At 40.2% G+C, this 25,226-nt stretch overlaps 1 pseudogene; it reads right to left on the minus strand.

The window, feature by feature from the left end:
- Positions 1-10,346: 10,346 nt before the first annotated feature.
- On the minus strand, positions 10,347-20,771 carry LOC114619784 (annotated as a pseudogene).
- Between the last annotated feature and the right edge of the window lie 4,455 nt (positions 20,772-25,226).

Raw genomic sequence — 25,226 nt, forward strand, 5'->3', positions numbered from 1 at the left:
TCTTGTACTGAAAGCTTCTATTATTATCATTATTATTAATCTTATATTATTTACATCCCACCGCAGTCCCTTTGCTGCTCTCCACCCACTTCTCTTGTTTCTATTCAGAAAAGGGCAGCCTTCCATGGATATCAACCAAACATGGCATAACAAGTTACAAGAAGACTTCCCCTCATATTAAGGTTGGATGAGGCAGCCCAGTTTAAGGAAAAGGGTCACAGAAGACAAAAGGCAACAAAAGAGTCAGACAGACCCTGCTTCCACTGTTAGGAGTTCCACAAGAACAATAGGCTATAGAACTGTGACCTATGTGCAGAGGGTCTAGGTCAGTCCTGTGCAGGCTCCTCGGTTGTTGGTTCAGTCTCTGTGAGCCCCTATGAGGCCCGCTTAATTGATTCTGTGGGTTTTCTTGTGGTGTCTTTGACCTGTTTGGCTTCTACAATTCCTCCTCCTCTTCTGTAGGACTCCTTGAGCTCTGCCTAATGTTTAGCTGTGTGTGTCTGCATCTGTTTCCATCAGTTGCCTTTCTTCTGACAACTGGGTGAGGCACCAGTCTATGAGCATAGCAGAATATCATTCAGCATCCATTTCTTTTTCTTCTTTTCTCTTCTCTTTGGTAACATGGCTCACAAGGAGTTACCAGAACTGTGATCCTCGCACTGGAACAGTGAGGGACCTGTGAGAAAAGAACGAAGAGCCAGAGTAAACGACATTTTTACTTAATTCTCCACTACTAATAAGCAAGTGTTAATTGCCAGAAGCCCGCAGTTTCTGGCCTTAGACTAGAGAAGAGTTGAGAAAGGTAAATATTACAGAAAGTAAACAAACTTTTTTTGCACAATAAAAACAAAATACATGGTTAGAGACAAGTAATAAAAAAACAAAAAAGAAAGCTTTCAAAAAAACTATAATAAATTCAAAATCACACTAAACACACAATAAAACAAACATAAAGGGTAAGACAGAAATGTAATGGCAAAGTATAGATCAGCTCTTTCTGGGTCCTCTAAAACTGAAGTTTGACAGGCAGCAGGAAGGACGAGTTTGGAGTTTCTTGGGTTTCCCACTGTTGAGGTTGGTCCTGCTCTTGGGCCAATCAGGCATCACTTGTCTCCTGCAGCTGTTAGCCTTACAAACCTTCCTTTTTGTGCACCAGCATGTCGGGTCGCGGAAGGGCATCTTGGCTCTCTGGTTGGCATGGACCTGGAACCCCAAGACTGCAGGTGTTCGGCCATGCCCCCAGAACCCAGGGCCCTGACACTTGGTTTAATCTCCAGTCTAATCTCCATTTAACTTGCACCGTCAGTCACGTAAAACACACGTAGGGGGCGTGACTAACAGGCCTCCACCTTGACAGATTTCCATATTCATGAGTTATCTAAGGCCAGGGGGCATAGATAATTAAGCTATTCCTCCCCAGTCCTTCCTCTTTCCCACTCTATTTAAGCCAGCTCCCCCTGGCTTTTTTGGGGGGGGGGCGGACGCACATTCAGATCCAACTATTTTCGCCATGAACAATAAAGCTTTGATCTTGTAGACTCCACATGTCTTCTGGGGCCTGCCGCTTGGGATGCTGCATGTGCCGGGGCTTCCCCCCCCCTCCCACACACACACCCGTGTTTTTTCCCATACCAGCATCCTCTGCTGGCAAGCCAGGATATATTATAGCGAGTCTCACTTGCTCTGAGACTTCCCAGTTTGTGGACTCAGTGTTCAACTTCATTGTCAAAGTGCTTGGTTTTGAGTTGCCTAGAAGTTATGCCTCTGGGCATGCCATTGAGGGCACTTCCAGATGTACTTAACTGAGGGGACAAGATCCAGAGTGTGGGTAGTCCCAGACTACGGCTGTGTTGTGACTAGCCTCATGACCATGCCTTCCAATGGACCCATACTCTCCAACTATGAGTCAAAAGTTGGTTTTAGTCAGATATCTGATCATGGTGTTGAGAACCATACCAATAGCACAAGTTAATCTGTAAGCCAAGACTGTCTCTCAATTGTGTTTTCAGGCAGGGGAGAAAACAGCCCCCTACACATGATTTCGTGTTCCTGCCCATCATTGAGCACACTGTGGTATGGGGAAGACACGGAGGCAGAGTGTTCTACTTTAACTGAGCTAAAGCATTTTCAGTACTACTGAAAACCATGTGGCAGAGAGGTAGGTCCAGATGCTGTTGTCAACTAGAGCAGGCCTCTAGGCCCTAGAGCCACCAACCACCTTGCTGCTTACAGCCAGAGTCCCCTTTAGGCTGAACTTCTCAACGTGTCCATGTCCCTCTCTCTCCCTCTCCACAGACAACTTGTAGAGCCATCTTCCACCCAGAAGCTATAGACAGGTACCTCACAGGTTCTCTGACTTGTGACTTGTCCTGTTTTTGAGGATTCCAGAGAAGTTTAGTATTAAATAATAGGGCCCTGTCAAGATGGCTGCAGGATAGAGTTCTCTGAGGTATGGAACATGATGAAATGGATTAATTTTCCTACACTGACTTGAACAGAGAGCATCATGGTCACACTGAAGCCTTCAACTGGCCTTAGGGTTTATGGGATCTGAGGCTTTTTTCTGTGTCTTAGACTCCCAGTTCTCTTTGTACTGGGGCCTCCTGGCTTGCTGTGTGGGTGTGGTATTAGCTCCTTTCTTCCACCAGGATATTGGCATTAGGGGTGGGCTGCTGCATGTTTCTATAGCTGGCTTTTGTTTTCTAAGGCTCTTCAGCTTGTCCAATGTTTGATGCTTTCCGTCCTTCTCTTTCGGGAATGTTTCTTTTTAAAGTTATTTATTTACATTCCAGTTGCTGCCCCCACCCTCTGCCTCTGCCTCCCCTTCCACAGTTCCTCATCCCATTCCTCCTCCCCCTTACCTCCAAGAGGGTGCTCCCCTACTACCAGACCTTCCCCTTTCCTGGGGACTCAAATCTTGAGAATTAAGTGCATCTTCTTCTACTTGAACCAGACCAGGCAGACCTCTGCTATATATGTGCCAGGGGCCTCAGACCAGCTAGTGTATGCTCCTGGTTGGTGGCTCAGTCTCTAGGAGCTCTCTGAGGTCTCGGTTAGTTGAACCTGCTAGTCTTTCTATGAGGTAGCTCTCCCTTTCAGTTTCTTTAATTCTTCCCCTAATTCAACTTTAGAGGTTCCCACCTTCAGTCCAGTGGCTGAGTGTAAGTATCTGCCTCTGTCTCAGTTAGCTGCTGGTAGGATCTCTTTGGCTCCTGTCTGTAAGTACATCATAGCATCAATAATAGTGTCAAGCCTTGGTGTTGCCCTCAACTACCACCCCCTCACCCCCTCCATGAGATAGATCCCAAATTGGGCCAATTGACTGCCTTTCAGTCTCTTCTCCATTTTCCTCCCTGCAATACTTTTAGATAGGAATAACACTAGGTCAGAAATTTTGACAGTGGGTTAGTAACTCTGTCCCTCCACTCGAGGCCCTGTCTGTCTACTGGAGGTACAATCTTTGAGTTGGGCATTTTGGCTAAGGTCAACCTCAAGGAGTCATGAGAGTCTCTCACCTCCTGGGTCTTTGGTACTTTCTTCTTTTTAAAATTTTTTTTTATTGGATATTTAATTTACATTTCAGATCTAATCCCCTTTCCCCATTACCCCCCACCCCCACCAGGAACCCTCTATCCCATCCCCCCTCCTCCTGCTTCTATGAGGATATCCCCCCACCCTTTTACTCCCACCTCCCCACCCACGATTTCCCCCACACTGGGGCTTCCAGCCTTCACTGGACCAAGGACTTCCTTGCCCACCTAGGCTTGACAATGTCATCCTCCCCTACATATACAGCTGGGGCCATGGGTTCCTTCCTATGTGCTCCCAGGCTGGTGGTTTAGACCCTGGGAGCTCTGGTTGTTTGGTATTGTTGCTCTCCCCATGGGGCCGAAAGCCCTTTCAGCTCCTTCAGTCTTCTCTCTCACTCCCCCATTGGGAGCCCCATGATCAGATCAGTGGTTAGTTGTGAGCATACACCTCTGTATATTTCAGGCTCTGGCAGACCTCTTAGGAGACAGCTATATCAGGCTCCTGTCAGCATGCACTTCCTGGCATCCATATTAGCATCTACCTTTGGTGACTGCACAAGGGATGGATATGCAGGTGGAACAGTCTCTGGATGGCCCCTCCTTCAGTTTCTGTCCCATACTTTGTCTCCATATTTGCTCCCATGAGTATTCTTCGGTCCCAAGAAGGACCGAAGAACCCACACTTTGCTCTTCCTTGTTCATGAGCTTCATGTGGTCTGTGAGTTGTATCTTGGGTATTTCATGCTTCTGGGCTAGTATCCAATAATCATTGAGTGAATACCATGTGTGTTCTTTTGTGATTGGCTTACCTCACTCAGGATGATATTTTCTAGTTCCATCCATTTACCTAAGAATTTTTCGAATTCATTGTTTTTAATAGCTGAGTAGTACTCCATTGTGTAAATGTACCACATTTTCTGTATCCATTCCTCTGTTGAAGGACATCTGGGTTCCTTCCAGGTTCTGGCTATTATAAATAAGGCTACTGGAGACTTCCGGTCTGGGCCCTAGCACAGAGCAGATCCCAGGTGGCAACTCTGTACCCAACCTCACAAAACCAAGACGAAGAGGGCCTCCCAGGAGCTTTAACTCAGGCAGTATCTCAGAAAGTCCTGAACTCCCCATATCACCAGGAAAGCAAGAACCAGATCTAAAATCACTTCTAATGATGATGATAGAGGACTTTAAGAAGGACATAAATAACACTTTCAAAGAATTTGAGAAGAACATAGGTAAAAATGAATCACCCATGATGTCTGCTGTCAGAAGTTCTAATCCAGATGCTGGCCTCCGAACTTACACTACTCAGACTTTTATACTACTCAGACCTTCGACGGGCCATTGACAAGAACATGAAACAGCTAGAGATTGACATCACTAATCTGAAGAAATCCCTCGTTCCGCTGTCTGAAGAGACCTCCAAAAATTGCAAAAGACTTTATTGGACTTGATTTACTCTTTTACAATAGAGAAGGCTGTGTACAGCTCTTGACTGTGTATAGCCCTTAAAGAAGGTTGTCTTTACATAGACAAGACAGGGGCAGTTAAAGAGAACATAAAAAAGGTCAGAGAAGGCTCTGAGAAAAGACAGAGAGAGAAAGAGAAAGATGAGTGCTGGTACAAGAATTGGTTTTCAGCCTCTCCATGGTTGTCAACCCTACTTCCTCCCATCTTGGGACCCTTAATTGGGTTATTTTTGCTTATTTCTTCTGGTCCCTGGGCCTTAAATTGGCTGACTAACTTTGTGAAACAACAGATACATAATTTGGTAGCAAAACCTATTCAGATACATTATCATAAGTTAGCTATGGAGGACCACGAAACTCAAGATGAGGTTGTTACTCTATCTAGGGTGTTCCCAAAACCCATCTCCACCCAACCTAAAAGAGGGGACTTCTGCCCCTAGACCAAACAAAGAGGGGCCACCCAGAGCCCCCTCTGACTGGTGATCTGAATTCTTGCTTAGGCTGCGAGGCTAAGGGAATATAAATAAAAGTTAAAAATATCTCTCTCTGGGTTCCCTGAGGGACAAACCTGACTGCATAGGGGTTGATGTCAAAAGTATCCCCTCTCCAGGAAAAAGACATCAGGACAGGTGTGGCCCTCATGCCTCACTGGACAACGACAGGAGGACAGGAGCCATTACAAGGTCTCCTTCAATTACTGGAGGTCAGGCCTCTATCCCTGCCTTCGCAAGATTAGATTCGCCACAGCCCTTCTATACTTAGAGAAGGGAGGAGATGTCAGGGGAGCCCTGCTTACACACTGAAGGCCTAAAATCAGCCATAGGCCTAAAACCAGCAATAGGCCTATCATACTTGTATACTAACACCAAGTCTTGGGTCCCTGTGGAAAAACATTGAAACAGATGGCTATAAGCTATTGTAAACAGGCAGCTTTTGTGGAAATTTACCAGCCTGAGTAGTCATAGACCTTGTAAATAAGTAGCCTTGGCAGATAATACAAACTTAGATAAGGACAAGTGAATCATAGGCAGAGTCATAGCGATCTGTCCCCTGAACCCTCACCCAGCTGATACCCTGTTCTGAAAGAGATCTGTATCCCCCCTGAACAGTCATGCCCCAGTGTCATCCCCTTCCCCACGTCCTGCTTTTTTGTGTTTATCACCCCTGTGTGAATAAGTAAAAAATATGATTTAAAAATAAATAAGTAAATAAATAAACAAAAAAACCAAAAGCAAGCAAGCAAACAAACAAACAAAAAGAAGAAGAAGAACAACAACAACAACAACAACAACAACAACAACAACTCCTGAGGAATGCTTAGAATGCTTTTATATGGGCCAAGTGTTCCCAAACTTGAGTCCCATGTATTTCCTCTGTCTGTCACTGAGGAGCTGGAAGAGATGAGTGGATAAGGCAGGATATGGGCCTAATACAGTGAAATCAGATCAGGAGGACTAAATTAGAAACTTCCATAAAAATAAAAGAGGAAAAGGCAATCTGGTATTTCCATGAAAGTCAATTGAATTTGCTCAGTGATGAGTGCCTTGGCAAATAAAATAAGTGTGTTGACTGTAAAAAAAAAAAAATAAGGCTGCTATGAACATAGTGGAGCATGTGTCCTTGTTATATATGTTGGAGCATCTTCTGGGTATATGCCCAGGAGTGGTATGGCTGGGTCCTCAGGTAATGCTATGTCCCATTTTCTGAGGAACCACCAGGCTGATTTCCAGAGTGGTTGTACCAGCTTATAATCCCACCAACGGAGGAGTGTTTCTTTTTCTCCACATCCTCGTCAGCATCTGCTATCACTGGAGTTTTTGATCTTAGCCATTCTGACTGATGTGAGGCAGAATCTCAGGATTGTTTTGGTTTGCATTTCCCTGATGACTAAGGATGTTGAACATTTCTTTAGGTGCTTCTCGTCCATTTGGGTTTCCTCAGTTGAGAATTCTTTGTTTAGCTCGGTATCCCATTTTTTAATAGGGTTATTTGGTTGTCTGGAGTCTGACTTTGGAGTACTATATTGAATAGATCGGGAGAGTGTAGGCAACAACCTTGTCTTGTCCCATATTTTTGTGGGATTACTTCTAGTTCCTCTCCATTTAATTTGATGTTGGCTGTTGGTTTGCTATATATTGCTTTCATTATGTTTAGGTATTAACCATGAATTCCTGATCTCTCCAAGACTTTTAACATGAATGAGTGTTGTATTTTGTCAAAGGCTTTTTCAACATCTAATGATATGATCATATGTTTTTTCCCTTGAGTTTGTTTATATAGTGTATTATGTTGATGGAGTTTTGTATATTGAACCATTTCTGCATCCCTAGGATGAAGTCTACTTGATCATGGTGAATGATGGTTTTGATATGTTTTTAGATTCAGTTTGCGAGAATTTTATTGAGGATTTTGCATCGATATGCATAAGAGATTGGTCTGAAGTTCTCTTTTTTTTGTTGGGTCTTTGTGTGGTTTAGGTATCAGAGTAATTGTGGCTTCATAGAATAAATTAGGTAGTGTTTTTCCTATTTCTATTTTGTGGACTACTTTGAGGAGTATTGGAGGTCTGGTAGAATTCTGCACTAAAACCATCTGACCCTGGGATTTTTTTGTTTGGGAAGTTTTCAATGGCTATTTCTATTTTCTTTTGGGTTATGGGACTGTTTAGATAGTTTACATGATCTTGATTTAACTTTGATATGTGATATCTGTCTAGAAAGTCATCCTCTTCATCTAGATTTTCCAGTTTTGTAGAATATAGGCTTTTGTAGTAGGTTCTGATGATTTCTGTTGTTATGTCTCCCTTTTTACTTGTAATTTTGTTAATTTGAATACTGTCTCTGTGCCCTTTAGTTAGTTTGGCTAAGAGTTTATCTATCTTGTTGATTTTCTCAAGAATCAGACTTTGTTTTGTTGATTCTTTGTATCATTTTCTTTGTTTCTAACTGGTTGATTTCAGCCCTGAGTTTGACTATTTCCTGCCGTCTACTCCTCAATTTGTGTGTTTGCTTCTTTCTGTTCCAGAGCTTTCAGTTGTGATGTTAAGTTGCTTGTATGTGATTTTTCCAAATTCTTTGTGAAGGCACTTAGTGCTATGAATTTTCCTCTTAACACTGCTTACATTGTGTCCCATAAGTTTGGATATGCTGTGTCTTCATTTTCATTGAATTCTATAAAGTCTTTGATTTTTTCTTTATTTCTTCACTGACCAAGTTATCATTTAGCATAGAGTTGTTCAGTTTCCATGAGTATGTGGGTTTTCTGTTGTTTTTGTTGTTATTGAAGTCTAGCCATAGTTTGCGGTAATCTGGTAGAATGCATGAGATTATTCCAATCTTCTTGTATCTGTTGAGACTTATATCTGAGTATATGAACAGTTTTAGAGAAAGTTCCATGGGGTACTAAGAAGGCATATTGCCTTGTTTTGGAGTGAAATGTTCTGTAGATATCTGTTAAATCCATTTGGCTCATAATTTCTGTTAATTTCACTGTATCTCTGTTTAGTTTCTGTTTCCATAATTTGTCCATTGGTGAGAATGGAGTGTTGAAGTCTCTCACTATTATTCTGTGAGGTGCAATGTGTGTTTTGAGCTTTTAGTAAAGTTTCTTTTATGAGTGTGGGTGGTCTTGCATTTGGGGCACAGATGTACAGAACTGAGATTCCTCTTGGTGGACTTTTCCTTTGATGAATATGAAATGTCCTTCCCCATCTTTCTTGATAACTTTTGGTTGAAAAGCTATTTTATTGGATATTAGATTGGCAACTCCATCTTGTTTCTTGGGACCATTTGTTTGGAAAACTTTTTTCCAGCCTTTTACTCTGAGGTAGTGATTGTCTTTGTCATTGAAGTGTGTTTCTTGTATGCAGCAAAGTGCTGGATCTTGTTTATGTATCCAGTCTGTTAGCCTGTGTCTTTTGACTGGGGAATTGAATCCATTGATGTTGAGAAATATTAAAGACAGATGATTGGTAATTACTGCTACTTTTGTTTCTAGAAGTGGTATTATATGTGTACCATTTTCTTCTTTTGGGTTTGCTGCAAAATGTTTATTTTCTTATGTTTTCTTGGGTATAGTTACCCTCTTTGTGTTGGAGATTTTGTTCCAGTATCCTCTGTAAGGCTGGATTAATAAAAAGATATTGTTTGAATTTGGTTTCGTCCTAGAATATCTTGGTTTCTCCATCTATGATGATTGAGTGTTTTGCTGAGTATAGTATTCTGGGCTGTTCTCTTAGGGCCTAGATGACATCTGTCCAGGATCTTCTGGCTTTTAGAGTCTCTGTTGAGAAGTCTAATGTAATTCTGATAGGTTTTTCCTTTATATGTTACTGCCCTTTCCCCCTTACAGCTTTTAATATTCTTTCTTTGTTTGCAGCTTATATGAAGATTGTCTTTCATCTTGCCTCCTCAGTTCTCTGAGCTTTCTGGTGGCCTAGGCTGAGTGCCATTCTAAGTTTACTAGTTAGTTTTCTCATGTCTTAGGTACCAGTGATTGTTTTTTTTTAAAAAAAATAGACAAATAATAACTTTATTTGTTGAGTACAATATCTCAGAATAATTAATCAAGCTAATTGATATACTTATTTCTAACCTACTTATATATTTTTATGGTGAAAACATTAAATGTTCTAAAAGCAGTTTTTATTTATTTTTAATTATTATTATTATTTTGGTTTTTTGAGACAGGGTTTCTCTGTGTAGCCCTGGCTGTCCTGGAACTCACTCTGTAGACCAGGCTGGCCTCAAACTCAGAAGTCCACCTGCCTCTGCCTCCCAAGTGCTGGGATTAAAGGCGTGTGCCATCACTGCCTGGCTAAAAGCGGTTTTAAAATATACATTACTATGTGGTCACCAGGATGTATAATGGATTACTAAAATTATTTCTCACATGTAACTGAAGCTTATACTCTTTAACTAACAGTTTCTTTTCCATTTCTTTCTGTGATCACTGGTAACACCTTTCTATTACTTGCGTTTCAAATTTCTACTCTTTTAGATTCCACATGAAACTTACTATATTTCAGTGAGTATAATGTTTCAGAGGTCATTCACCTTGTCACACATAGTGGGATTTCCTTCTTTTAAAAAGGCCAAATAGTATAATATTGTTTGTATATGACACATTTCTCTATCCACTCACTAATAGATACTTAGGGTGGTTTTGAATCTCTACTGTTAAGAATCATGCTGCAGAGATATAAATTTTAATTTCTTTGAGTATATACTGAGAAAATTTTAAAGTATTTTCTTCTTTCTTTCTTTCTTTCTTTCTTTCTTTCTTTCTTTCTTTCTTCTTTTTTTTAACATATAACAGTAAACACCTTTATTATACAAGCTATGAAGGATGGTTATTTGCCTTTCCAGGCTTTGATCTTCCGCAGATAGAACTCCATCCAGCTCCTTGCCTTTGAGCACATAGCCATCTGCTCTGCCACACTGGCCTGGTCTTCAGGCAATACAGACGAGAAGCTTGCCCTGCTGGAACGGTTCCTCCAGAAGACTGCTGATTTTGGCATTCTTTTTCCTTTCATCGTGTTTCTTTTGAATTTTGTTTGATCGTTTTTTGTTTAAAATCTCTTCTTCCTCGTGAGTCAGCTTGGCCCCCTTCTTGCGGCCCAGGGGCAGTGCATAGTGGGACTCGTACCACTGCCGGTATGGTGGGTTGTCAATAAGCACAATGCAGTTCTTTACCAGGGTCTTGATGTGGACAAGCTCATTATTGGATGCATTGTAGACAACATCAATGATCCTTGTTTTTCGAGTACAACACTCAGAGCCCCAGGAAAAGTTCCCCACATCCAATCTCAGAGCACAGTACTTCTTATTGCCTTCTTGAACTCGGACTGTGTGTATGTGGTGAGGACCAATCTTAGTGTTGGCAGCAGGCCGTCCCAGCTCATACTTCTGCTTCTTGTGGTAGGGTTTTCTCTTATCCCCAGTCTTGCAGCGCTTGTGTCAGTTGTCCCGAGAGATCGCTCGGTGCTGGCTGGAAAGAGGAAGCCAAATATTTTCATACTGCTGTCAAAAGTTCCTATACTAATTAAATGCTCATTAATACTGTCAGATTTTCCAACCTCCCAACCATGTACACAATATTGAATCTACAGCTCCCCATATTACTCATCAAGGATTTTTTACTACTGAGCTAGACCCTTCTCTTTTCCTCTGCCTTCTCTTTCTACTCTTCCTAGTCTTCATTCTCACCTTTGTGAGACACTCTAGTTTGCCTAGATTCCTTCCAACCTCCTGGGTCCAATAGTTTGATGCAAACCTATTTGTCAACTTTTGCTTTTCTAATTTGTAGTTTTGGGAGTATGAACAATAAATTATTGAACAGATCAATGGTGTGGGGAGCTTCCCTTATTTTCTTCTAGTATTTCTAGAGTTTCAGGTTTTTTTTTGTTTTTGTTTTTTTGTTTTTTTCGAGACAGGGTTTCTCTGTATAGTCCTGGTTGTCCTGGAACTCACTCTGTAGACCAGGCTGGCCTCAAACTCTGCCTGCCTCTGCGTCCCAAGTGCTGGGATTAAAGGCATGCGCCACCATCACCTGGCGAGTTTCAGGTTTTAAGTATTTAATACATTTTAGCCAATTTTTATACATAATGTGAGGGATAAATTTCATTCTTCAGTTGTCTGAAATTTCATTCTTCAGTTATTGAAGAAAGTATACTTTTAATGTTGTGTGTTCTTGATTTCATTATTGAAAGTCAACTGATCATAAGACATGCAAGTTAATTTATGGTCTTTTTATCCCATTGTATTGGTCTTTGTGTCTGGTTTTATGTAAGTACCATGATATTTTGATTATATAACTTTGTAATATAGTTTGAAAACAAAAGTAATAGCTAGAGAGTTTTTCTCCCTCTCTATAACTCTCTTTCCCCCTATCCTCAATATGTATGTGTGCAACACTAAAGGTAACTTAAACTATTTATCATTTTTTCTTTATATGTGTGTGTTCTTTTTTTTTGAGAGATTTGTAGCAAATTTTTTTTATTGGATATTTTATTTATTTACATTTCAGATGTCATCCCCTTTCCCCCTTTCCCCATTTCCCTTCCCTAGAACCCTATATCCCATCCCCCCTCCTCCTTTTTGCTCTTATAGCATTTTGACTACATTCATGTGTTAAGGTCAGTTATAGGCTGAGGGTCTAGCAATACAATAGATGCAAATAGTCAAGGAACAAGCAAGATAATCAACACAAATAGTCAAAGAACAAGCAAGGCATTAAACCCAATTATGTGAAGACTCCATGATTACTATTTCTAAGGGCTTATCAGGATGTCCAAAATATCTGAGCCTACTTCCCTGTCCTAGCCCAAAGTCATTTTCATGTCTGAAGCCTACTTTCTTGTTCTAGCCTAAGATTTAGATTCCTACTGTGAGGAAAAAAAAATACCTCAGCAGAGCCCACCAGACCACTGGGGTTTTGCTGAGAATAGCCAAAATAATAATAATAAGTTCCTCCTTGGGCAGAGTGACCACGAATGAAAGAACAACCAAGGACAGGGGCCTTGACAAGTCTAAACATGCCCAAATGAGAAATGGGCCATCTGATGTTTTTCTCCCCCTATCAGGAGGTCTGAAGTTTCATGGCCAAAAATATGAGTCATCATGACCACCAAGAAAAACTTGCTATGCCCGCCAAAATGATAATTTACACCTATTGCTGATGTTTAAAATACCCAATCAAATGTAACTGAGCCTAAGTTTCCCACTCTCCCCCTTCCCCCTGCACCGTTCCCTATATCAACTTTACACTGTCAGAGCTGGGGACGAAATCCTTCCTTTGCATGGGATGCATTTTCGACCCAAGGGCCCTTGTCAATAAACTACCTTTTGCTTATTTGCATCAAGTCGGTCTCCGTGTTTCCTTGGGTGCCTGCAATTCCTCCAGGTGAAAGTGGGGATTCCCTTCGGGGGCCCCTTACACTACCTGAAATTGCTTCTTTGTTCTAGCCTAATGTCAGATTCCTGCAAGTGCTAGAAGAAAAAAGTCAGGCTTTAAGCAGAAGCAAGAGGGTAGTGGGCTTGATTATTGATGGTATAATAGCTTTAATTACATGATTGCTAGTACCACTGCTTCTGCAATTGCTGTGACACAAGAAGTTAAGACAGCTACTTTTGTCAATCATTTATCAAAAAATGTTATTAATGTGTTGAATATACAAGAGGATTTAGACAGGCATTTGGAACAAGGGATTGATGCTCTTTATCCTGTTCAAATAATTGGAGGGAGGTTCAGAATTTAAGGGCCATCTCGAGTGTCATGCCAAATACCATTGGATTCATGTTAGTTCTAAAATTGACAGTATTATTATCATTATAATTAGGAAGAAGTTTAATGACACATGCAGTGTATTTGGCATAATTCTAACACCTCTCTGGATGTTTTAATGTTACATAGTGAGCTTATGAATTTCAAGAATGTTGCTCTGCGGTGCGTTGACATGGTAGATACTGAAGATAAAATTACCCATGGCCTGAGTTCAGTATTTTTATTTTGGTCAAGCTTCAAGAATGGCATACATAGCTTGATCATGCTAGCCCTTTTTGTCCTGGGAATACTTTCATTCCTACCCATTGTGTAAAAGCTTTTCTTCAACAACACCAACATGTTGGCAGTCAAGTACATGGCTTGAACCTGAAAATGGACCTCCAGACAGAGTTATTAAATTAACAGGCTGGCAAGCCAAGGATGGGTAAGATTCTGCACAGAGCCTTACCAACCTAAGACAGAAGTGCCTTGCTTTAAATAATGCATATTTCATGACAGGTAAAGAAGGCATTCTTGTCAGAACAACCTAAGACAGACTCAGTCTTGTTAATGAAATGAAAAAGGGGTAGAGGTGGAGAGCCTTTGGAGTTGCTTGGCAAGAATCAGACATGGGCCAAGGGCAAGGAAATGGGTTGCTTGGCAGGAATATGACATTGGCCAAGGACAAGGAAGTAGGCCTCAGGCAGGAATGTGTGTGTTCTATATCAATTTAGGACTTTTTTTTTCTTATTTCCGTGAAAAGTTTCATTGTTATTTTGATAGCAGTCCATTTGAACCTAAATATTTCTTTGGGCATTATGAATATATTAACTATATTTATTCTTTTAACCCATGAATATAGGATCTTTTTCTTTTATTTGTGTCATCTTCAATTTTTTCATTATTGTTTTTACAGCTTTCAGTTTATAGATCTTTCTTTGGTTAAATTTTCTTCTGAATACTTTTTTTTGTTATTACAAATTATATCTCTTTAATTTTAAAAGGATAGGTTGTTGGTATATATACAAATGCTATTGATTTTTTTGCATGTTGATTTCATATCCTACAACATTAATTTTCTTTATTCATCTAAAGATGCATGGCTTGAATAATATGTACATGATTTGAATTGCCTTTTATGGGAAGACCTTATGTTTAGGAACGTCTTACCTTCAGACTTCTGGACAGTACATCCACTATATACAGCATATAACACATGTAAAAAAAGACTTCATAGGAAGAGTTATTACTAAGAATATGTTGTTTATTCAAAGGCTCAGCACACAGAACTTGCTTCAGCTTTACCTTGTACGTTAACTGCTTTCACCTCTTGACCAACTTTGCTGTTTTGTAATTTCTTCCCATTTTTATCTTGTCTTTCAATTTGATGTATGAAATATTTTCCTGGGTATTATGACTCTTTTGGTTCATACTTCTCATAGTCTTAGGTACTTTGACAGTATTACTTATTCTTTAGAAAGATGTCTCTTCATGATATTCTAAGTACTTAGATATGAACATTTGTTGAATTATCATTTGCATGCTCCTCTGGCAATTGAAGTTTTTTTGAGTGGTGGGTGATTGTTGTTCTGCTGCCCACTAATCTTTTATATTGAAGATAGGGCATTGTGTAGCATTGTGCACAAGGAAATCCTGCCAAAGGAGTAAGTGGCTGATATGTAGCTCTTGCTCCTCTACTCACGTAGCCCAAGAGCTCTGTACATTCAATAGAATTGCTGTTTTTTTTTTTTCTAAAAAGGCACTATATGGGATAGTTGAAGCCTTCACTAAATACAACTTTGTATGCGTAAAAGAATATCAGGGAACACTTGTCTTTAGTCATCATGTTTTATCATCACAGTGTAAGACATATATAACTGCTTGGCATTTAGAAAGAAAATTCATCCTGGTGAGAGTTCTAAGTTGGGTTCCTCAGGAAACAGGCTGTGACCTTTGCATACAGGAAACTAATTTTTATTGGTTTTGGCCCTGGGTCCTGGGAACAGCACTTAAGAGGAACAGGGGGAAACAAGGCTGGCTAGATTAATTAAATGGTGTTGTGGTTGCGACAAAGCCTTAGTCAGGGCAGGAATGGCCATTCAGAGTCATTCCTTGGACCAGATATTTTAAACATTCCCTTTGTTGCCCTCTGTGTTCATCCACACTCATTGGATTTGGGGCTGTTCCTTTGGAAGAGACATGACTGTAGACAAAATGGTGCTGTTTATCTGATGGAAGTTTCTGGAAAGAGATTCAGCTGAGCACAGCCCACACTTGTAGAACCTGGCCTCAATGCTGGGGAAGCAATGTGGTTGATTCACCAAAGTATGTACTAAAGTGAGTTTACTTCTTTTGAATGATTTTTTCCCTCATACAGTTAAGGAGATTACTACCACTTGTTTTAGATTGAAGGAAAACATGATAGAAGTAGGGTAACTCCCAGAAAAATTAGAATTAAGTTTTTTTGTCTTTAGAGAGGGTTTCTTAGTAATTACAAGGAAAGAGTGAATATTGGGATCATAAAACTGATAATTTAATACTGTGACATCTAAACTCCACATAGTATAGTGTATCTGATAACTGGAATGTAGAAGAATTTTAGTCCATCAACGTGGCTGTTCTGGCAAGGAATCACATCCAAAGACCTAGGTCTGTGTGATTTAGCTGGAATATAGACACTCCCTTAGTACACACTTTTAAGGTAAAATTAGCCTGTAGAAGAAAGTAGCCGAGCCTGGCAGTGATGGCGCACGCCTTTAATCTCAGCACTTGGGAGGCAGAGGCAGGTGGATTTCTGAGTTCGAAGCCAGCCTGGTCTACGGAGTGAGTTCCAGGACAGCCAGGGCTACACAGAAAATCCCTGTCTCGAAAAACCAAAAAAAAAAAAAAAAAGAAAAAAAAGAAAAAAGAAGAAGAAGGAGAAGAAGAAGACGAAGAAGAAGAAGAAGGAGAAAAAGAAGAAGAAGAAGAAGAAGAAGAAGAAGAAGAAGAAGAAGAAGAAAGTAGCCATGATTGAAAGTGCCTTCTAATTGAGGGGCAGACAAGGTAAAGAATCAGAGCAAGATTTGATAGAATCAGTCAGAAATAGGATGCATATGACTTTCATGAGAACAGCAGGAGGGAGGGGAGGGGGAGGGAGGGAGGGAGGGAGAGAGAGAGAGAGATAGAGAGAGATAGAGAGAGTGTTAAAGTTAGAGAGAGAGTCAAGTCAGAGTCAGAGAGTCAGTTGGGAGTCAGTGCAGTGAGTGCAGTGGAGCTGAGCTCATTCTTGAGTCCATGCAGTGCAGTGCAGCAAAGCAGAGGCAGCTGAAGCCAGAGAATGACAAGGAGCCAGAAGATTAGAACAAATTACCACTTAGTTTGAAGCCAAGCAGAGCAATTCAGTAAGAAGTTGAGAGAAGCTAGTTTGAATCAGTCATCTTGGAGAGGAGTTTGAGCCAGAACAGCTGAGTTGAACCAGCCAGCCAGAGCTCAGAAAGAACTAGAAAGGGTGAACTTTTTCAGCAGTAAGCCTCTGAGATGACATTACATTGCGTGGATAAAAGTTACTTTTACGCTGGAAACTTGAACACATCTTTCTATGAGTTTGTCTTCTGTTCTGTCCGCAAGAAAATCTTCAAATTCATTATTGTTGGGGAAAGAGAATTAAAAATAAAATCTGACTGAAAAGTCTTGTCACAAAAGTAATAAGTTAGGAAACAGTTCTGTTATTGAATAAGCTTAAAATTAGAATATAGTGGATTTCACGGGCAGTTTGGTAAGAGGTTGAAGATATAAAGGAATGTCCCGCCCTTCTCTAGACTTGCATACAGGCCCCATTTCATCATACACAGTTCATGTGATCTTCACCTGATGATGTGGTTTGTGAAGTGCTCCAACAGGCTCACGTGTTTGTACACTAGGTCGTCACATGCCGGCCTTTAGGAGGTAGGGCCAGGCTGGCAGAAGTTGGCTACTAGAGTCGGGTCTTTGATGATTACCCTTGCTTCTGGTTCTATCTTGTGTTTTCTGCTTACCGGATGTGCTCTATGAAGACTTGACATCACATGCTTCCTGTACCATGCCTACTATCATGGCTTGCCTGCTGTGATGAATTGAAACACATCTGAGTGTGTGAGCCAAAATAAACCTTTCCTTCCTTGTTTCTGAAGAACATTTTACCAAATAGATGAGAAAAGTAATGAATACACTTGCTAATAGTATTGATAGTCTGTGTTAACTTATTGGCTTTATCTATAGTAGGGGTTCTCAACCTATGGTTTGCCACCCCTTTGTGGGGGTTTGGGGAAAGATCATCAGAAAACACAAATATTTGCATTTTGATTCTTTTTTTTTTTTAAAGATTTATTTATTTATTATATATGAATACACTGTAGCTGTCTTCAGACACACCAGAAGAGGGCATCAGATCTCATTACAGATGGTTGTGAGCCACCATGTGGTTGCTGGGATTTGAACTCAGGACCTCTGGAAGTGCAGTCAGTGCTCTTAACCACTGAGCCATCTCTCCAGCCCTGCATTTTGATTCTTAACAGTAGCAAAATTACAGTTATGAAGTATCAACAAAGATAATTTTCTGGTTGGAGGTCACCACACATGGGTCACAGTTTTAAGAAGGTTGAGAACCACTGCTCTAGAGGAAAAACAAACTTCTCATATCTTTATGACAGAAAGAAATTCTGATAATTGGATGAAGGGGGCCACTAAAGTCAGGCTCTTACCCGGGACTTAGGGCAGCTTTCTGCTTTGATGCTTGTATTTCCAAGATTGCTCTCTAGTCTTTTGGAAATATTTTGAGTTGTGAGACTTGCAAAAGGTTTATTTAAGATTTATTAAGACTGACACATGGTAGGAAAAAAAGAACTTCTTAATGTAAAGAGAAAGGACACATAAGCATCTCACCTTGCTTTCAGCAGGGAGGAGCCTCTTGTTCTCTATCTGCATTTGCCACGTTTTGTGTCCAGACTCATGTAAGGCTGAGCTTCTTGCAGTGCTGAATGCTTTTGGAAACAACCAGAATTCAAGGGCACTATTTAAGCATGTGGAGAGCATCACTGATCAACAGAATTTGGGCTTGGTTTTAGACCATAGAGTGCCGTATAGTGATTTGGAGACTTGGGTTTCATCTCTGCTGTGTGCTCTTGAAGAACCTGTAGAATCTGAGGAGGATGCTGCATGAAACTATTACAAACAGTAAGTTAGATAGTGCAAGTAAAGCCAGTATTTAGTAATTGATCCCTGGTTCTTTTTCTTTTTTCTGAATGTATATCCTTGTAAATAGAGAAAAACTACAGTGTACAAATTGTTAAGAGAGAAAGCGTTGGGGTGATATTTAGAAAATGTCGCCTGGTCCTGCTTGTTCCTGGGCAGCCACTATGTTCCCACTGCTCCTTGGCTCTGACTGGGGCTCCAGCTAGCTAGATGCACAGGCTCTGGCACCCACGAGACGCCAGCATGGGGGATGGCCCTGCAATTCCACTACACTGCATCCACAAAGCTCGGCTGAATCCCAGACAGTATCTGCTATCCTCACAGTACCTGGTAGAAATGAGACTCTTAAAACTTAATGATTATCTAAAGGATTTATATATTTAGAAATGCTCAATCAACAAGATGCCCACACAATTAGAGTTGTTACCCAATATCTAACCTTTTGATAGAAGTGGTTACCCAGGACAGCTTTCAACCCATCCGTGGTTCTCCATGGCTGATAGCCTCCTTCTCTTCTTCCCTTCCTCTCTTCCTCTCCTCCCCTTCCTCTCTTTCTCTCCTTCCCTTCCTTTTTTCTCCCCTAGCTCCACCTCCTCTTCTACTGCCTAATTATCGAGCTTCACTGTGAATGCAATGTAGCAGAATAAGTATCCTGCTACAAGAAGATTCTCACCATTATCAAATAATGCTAACCAAGCAAAAAGAAAATAACTTTAAAAATGTATAGTAAAGCCTTGATTGGCTGATGGAAATGCTATGAATTGCTTTTCTTACAAATGTATCACTAAACCTCAGCTTATATTGCTAGCTTCTTTGCCCTGTGGCATTATTTAATTTGATTTGGGTTAATCAACCAACCAATCAATCAATCTACAATTTTTATTTTTTGCTTAGATTATTTTAAATCTTATTTTTGTCTGGGTTGTCAACTCCTTTGATTATGGATTCATAATTGAAAGCTTTTCTTTAGCTTTTTGTTTTTGTCCCTTGTAGAAAGTAGACATGGACAACGGTTGTCAGTGTAGGAGAATTTCTTAGGGATGTCCTGGTTACTAGCTGATCCCTCTGGGAGGGACCAATTCTTTCTCATCAGATTTTTGCCTCATTCTGTTTACTCTCCTTGACTTCTCTTTCTCATGATCCCCTCCCATAGTTTTGTGTAGCTTAGTTTACTGTAAGGAAATCCTCTTCATATGAATTATTACAATTGTATAACCCAACAGGAAGGAGTTCCATGCTACTGGCGATACAACTCCGCGTTTATTCCATCATCGTGCTCTACTTTGACATAATAAAATGAACATACTCAGTAGAGGTTTCTGTATGTTTTGTTTATGTAATCACTAGGTTTTGAGGATACATACCCTATCTGTCTGTCTGTCATCCATCTGTCTGTCTATCTGCTGCCTATCCTTCTTTTCTTACCTTTCAATCATGTATCTGCTATTCACATACTTCTCTATAGTAGTATTTATGCACATTTTAAGTCCTACTCTAAAGAGTTTTAAGATGATGAAGCAAACAATGCCTAGCTAATGATAATAGCTTCATTGACTAGTATACTATGACAATGTCCTTTAAAGACCTTCAGCTGTTTTCAGAGGTACAGGTCCATATCTACAGGTCAAAATATTGTTTTGAGGGTTTAGTCTTTTGTATATATTATATAATATGGCTGGTGTATTGTGAACTGCATTTGAAAAGTTGATTCAGGAGGCTTGCCACAAGTTCAGGGCCATCCTGGATTACATAGTAAATTTCAGGCCAGCTTGGGCTACGTAGAGAGACACTATATCAACAGAACAGAACAGAACAGAGCAGAGCAGAGCAGAGCAGAGCAGAGCAGAGCAGAGCAGAGCAGAGCAGAGCAGAGCAGAGCAGAGCAGAGCAGAACAGAACAGGAGCAGAACAGAACATTCTGCTGGCATTTTCATGTTGTTTACATGTAGGTTAAAAAAAAATCAAGGTATTATAAGGGAAAACTGATGTTTCCAGAACATGAAGTTGTCAGCTCCAATTCATATTCAGTCTGTGAGTCAAACCAAATGAATTTAAAGTTACATCATACAGTTTAAACTAAAATAACCCAGTGTATGAATGGCTTAAAACAATGAATGGCCCTGCTAGGGCACCTGTGCTCACACCTTTCTTGATGATGTCGCCCAGTGTAGTCCAGATTGTCCTGGAGCTCACAGTGTAGCCAGGCTGCTCTCGCACTCTCACATCTGTCTGAGCTGTTAGCTTCTTGGTTTATAGGCATTGTGGTGGTCATCTTGCTTTCATCAGCTTGACACAAGGTCATCATGGAGGAGGGAACCTCAACTGAGAAAATGTATCCATCAGATTGGCCTGTAGGCATGTCTATATGGCATTTTATTGTTTAATGATCCATATGGGATGGTCCAGTGTACAGTGGGCAGTGCCATCCCTTTGCTGTGGTCTTGGGTTATATAAGAAAGCAGGCTGAGCAAGCCATGGGGAACAACCAGTAAGCAGTGTTCCTCCATGGCCTCTGCTTCAGTTCCTGTGCCTGAGTTCTTGCTTGAGCTCCTGTTCTGGCTTCCTTTGTGATGGACTGTGATTGGGACACGTAAGCAGAAACAAACTCTCTCCTCACCAAGTTGCTTTTGGTGATGATGTCCTTTACAACACTAGAAAACAACTCAAGACAAGCACATGCTACCATGCTTAGCCTAAAACCTTCTGTTAGGTTTTAAATATTCACCAGAATTGTCCTTGATACATGAAGCTTTACAGTAATGTTTAACCAGTTTCTCAATTCTGGGTTATTTTAGTTCATACAATATAATTTAAAAATGAGCTAATGAACAAGGCCAAGATTTGTAATTGTCAATCTCTTTTCTTGGAACCTCTAAAAATCTCTCAAAAATACGCCTCACTTACATCTCCCAACACACAACACACACACACACACGTACACACACTCATATATGGCAAAGTGAGAATGCTAACAGAATCTTTTTTTAAGATAGGGTCTCACTGTGGTATGGAGCTCATTATGTAATTCCTTTTACACAAAGCAATCTTCCTGACTCAGTCTCTCAAAAGTTCTGAGATCACTGGCGTGAGCCAATATACTCTTCTAGAATCTGCATATTAAACTCATAAAATATTTCAATTTACTTCTTCATGTATTTAGATGAATATAAAGGTGAGCCCTAGGATTTTCTTCCCACAATTTTGAGAGACCGTTGTTGTAGTTTAAAGAGTTTGAGAAAAAAATCATTAAATTCTCAGTATGTGTCCATTAAGTTTACAGTGCATAAAAGGAAATAAGATCTAAATTTTATTCTAAAGTAGAAGCAGATATACATGAGATGGATCAATATAGTACAACAAATGTAAAAGATATTAATGAAGGATAAAGAGTCGCTTGACATTTCATACCACCAAGTCATGAATGTGTGAGGTGACATTCAGTGGGCTCCTACCAGTCTGATGGTCCTAGGCTTTAGGGCCTAGTGTACAAGGGAAGAGAAGCAGAGCAGCCAGAGAGGAAGAAGCCAGGGTTGTGCACAGTAGCCATGGCCACATGTGCTGAAGTACCTGGCCTCTATCCAGATGCACTGGAAAGTCAACAGAGTGTAAAGTGGAGAAAGTAGACGGACTTCATGTTCACACCTCAAGCTACAGTGTGGAAGGAGAATAAACACTACAACATAATACGGGGTCATTATAATCAAATTAATTTGTATTAGGTGGGGTTCTGAACTGATAACTTAGAAGTAAACTAAAGTATGCATAAGAATTTACTGTATGATGAAAAGGATAACTTTTTTAGGCAAGAAAACTCATAAAATTTACAAGCTCTTATATGCACACATATAAATCAAATTTTAATATAACTTCAGGAAGAACAACTATTTACTGTCTAAAAAGCAATATAATAAAGTTTTTGTTACAAAACTTAACATTGAATGCCAAGGTTAACCAGTGTACCTGAAGCTGTCAGGTTAGGTCTCCCATTTTGGTTACGATAAAGTTGGAAGGATAAGCTCTTCAACTTCATTATATGAAATATAGCATTGCACAATGCTTGTCCATATCATGCTACTTTACAGGGTAAATTGGCTGCTGCTTAATATCTGAGGTGTTTCCTGGAACATGCCTTTTAATCTTTCACAAAGAATTGTGATGCTATCTGAACCATTTAACCAGCACACTTTATATAGAACAGAGATGGCACAAGTACTAAGTGTGGTTCAACATCTGTTGCTGCTCTGCTGAAGGCTGAGGGTAGAGGCGGTTGTATCCATGGTGACCCATATGACTCAGTGGGAGTGGGAGCTTCAGGATTCTCACAGGGATTAATGCAGAGCAAAAGTGGGCCAACAGCTTCACCAGACATTTGGCCTTAAAGGATATATATATATATATATATATGAGAAAGGACCCAATTTTAAAATAGGGATTTGTTTCATAAAGTAGACAAACATATAGACATACAAAGCCTTATACTGGAAAACGTAGAACACAAAAGATCTAAGAAACCATCCTTTATGACTGGCAAGATGGCTCATCAGGTAAAGGTGCTTGTTGCCAGTCCTTATAACTTGAGTTTGATCCCCCAGAACCCATATGGCAGAAGGAGCAAGCTGTCTTTTGATTTTCACACTAGGGTTCTTGTGCACACAAAAATAAGTAAAATGTAAAAAAAGAAAAAGAATCTAAAAAGAAACTGTACCTTACTTCTTTCTTACCATTTAACTAAAACCTCCATTACATTTTTTTAATGATTATTCCTCCTAAAAGACTTGAGGTAAATGTATAAGAGTTATAAAACAGCTATGGAAGTAACCCAGATATTAAGAATGATTGGAGAAAGAAAGAACTATATTATCTTCCAGTGGGATCTATGATGCCAAAAGACATGTAAACCCCATGTCTTGGCAAAAGTTAGAGGAGTCCTCTGTACAATACAGAGATGTGGAGAAGGGAAATCAGTTTATTTGTTTATGTATTGAAAGCATCAGACATCAGATTTATGTTCAATTTGAAAAGTTTTTCATAATTGTATACTTAGAAAAGATGCTGGTTGTCAAATCAAACAAGCCCTTAACAGCCTTTTGACATAGTTCAACAGTACTTTTCATAAATGCGTCTGTGGTTTCTGCATCAGTAGAAACATAGCCATGTCATGAGCTTGCACACTGGGGTCCATGTCAAAGTAAGCTAATACACAGAAAATGAGTCAACACCGCCTGTATGTTTTTAAAAGACATTTGCCCTGCATGTACAGATGGTTCCCAGATGGCTGGCCTAGGACTCCTGATAGTGCATCTTAGCTTTGGAGTCAATTAGTCGATATGTTGTGCTAACAGAAGAGGCTTGGGCATTCTGCAGGGAGTGGGGCTTTCCTCCCATAGGAGAGAAGTAGCAGTTATCAGATGTTGAAGGACGTAGGCTGTAATTAAATATATCATGAATTTAATGTTTTCAGTCCATTAAAGACTTATTAAACTGGAATATTAGATCTATTACTGTTGCAGTAATTATTTAAAAAATGGCCACTGGTCAAACCGACTATCTAAGCTGTGGTAGCTCTGCCTAGGTCAAGTGTGTGCCACAGCTAGAAACGGCCAGCCAGAAACACCAGCCCTGCCACCCACGAGACGCCAGTTGGGAGATGGCTCTGTCAATCTTCCACGCTGTCTCTGCAAGGCTGGGCCTTGCCCAGACCATCACCAACCATGCGGGCTTGGTACAAATGAGACTCTAATGCTTAGATTATCCAAAGGCTTTATATATTTGGTAATGCTCAATGACAAGATGCCCATACAATCAGAGGTGTAATCCAATACCCAACCTAGATATACCAACTACCTTTGACTACGGGAGACACGTGAACATCCACCTCCATGTTCCCCTCTCTCTCATGACTCTCTCTTTCTCTCTCCTAGCTCCTCCTCTTCCTTCTCCTCTTCTTCTCCTTCCTCTTCCTCTTCCTCCCCTTACTCCTCCCATCTTGGCTCCTCCTACATATTACAAGCAACTTATAATTTCTCATTCTTGCAGGGCCTATTATGAAATGGAGTTTATGTGTACTTTGAGAAAATGTTAATTGAGTTTTGTATTTTGTATGAAATTTCCTACTTAATTTCTTATATAAGCAACAATTTATTTTAGGGAAAGTTTCAAAAAACTGAACAATCTATAAGTTTTGCGCAGTTTTTTTTTACTGTGTATTTATGCTGCTATAATATTTTATTACAACCCCCCTACAATTTCACTTCCTTGTGCTAGTGAATCACAGTGGTTATGGCGTATATTGGAAAGGACCATGACTCAACTGAGTTGGTGTAACACAACACTTTTCCTGGATCACAGTCAGTGGATTTGTCAAGACAACTTTAAAGGCCGACTATCTTAAAGCATTATAAACAGGAGGATGAAAGAATACATGTTTCCTTACGACAACCAATTGATTGTGTTGATAACATAGAATTTATCTTAATCAGCTTTCAAACACTGCATTAAATAACGAAGATAATGTGGGGAGTAAAGGTTGTTTTGGCTCACAGTTGTGGAGACGTCAGCCTGTGACTTATTAACCTTGTTGCTGTGGGCCTAAGCATGGAATACATGTTAGAGTATGTGTGGGATGCATGTTAAGAGTATATGTGAGATGCATGTTAGTGTATGTGTGGGATGCATGTTAGAGTAAGGTGTGGGATGCATGTTAGAGTAAGGTGTGGGATGCATGTTAGTGTATGTGTGGGATGCATGTTAGTGTATG

Source organism: Grammomys surdaster, unplaced genomic scaffold (assembly GCF_004785775.1).
Source record: "Grammomys surdaster isolate TR1022 unplaced genomic scaffold, NIH_TR_1.0 165, whole genome shotgun sequence".
NCBI classification, from domain to species: Eukaryota; Metazoa; Chordata; class Mammalia; order Rodentia; family Muridae; genus Grammomys; species Grammomys surdaster.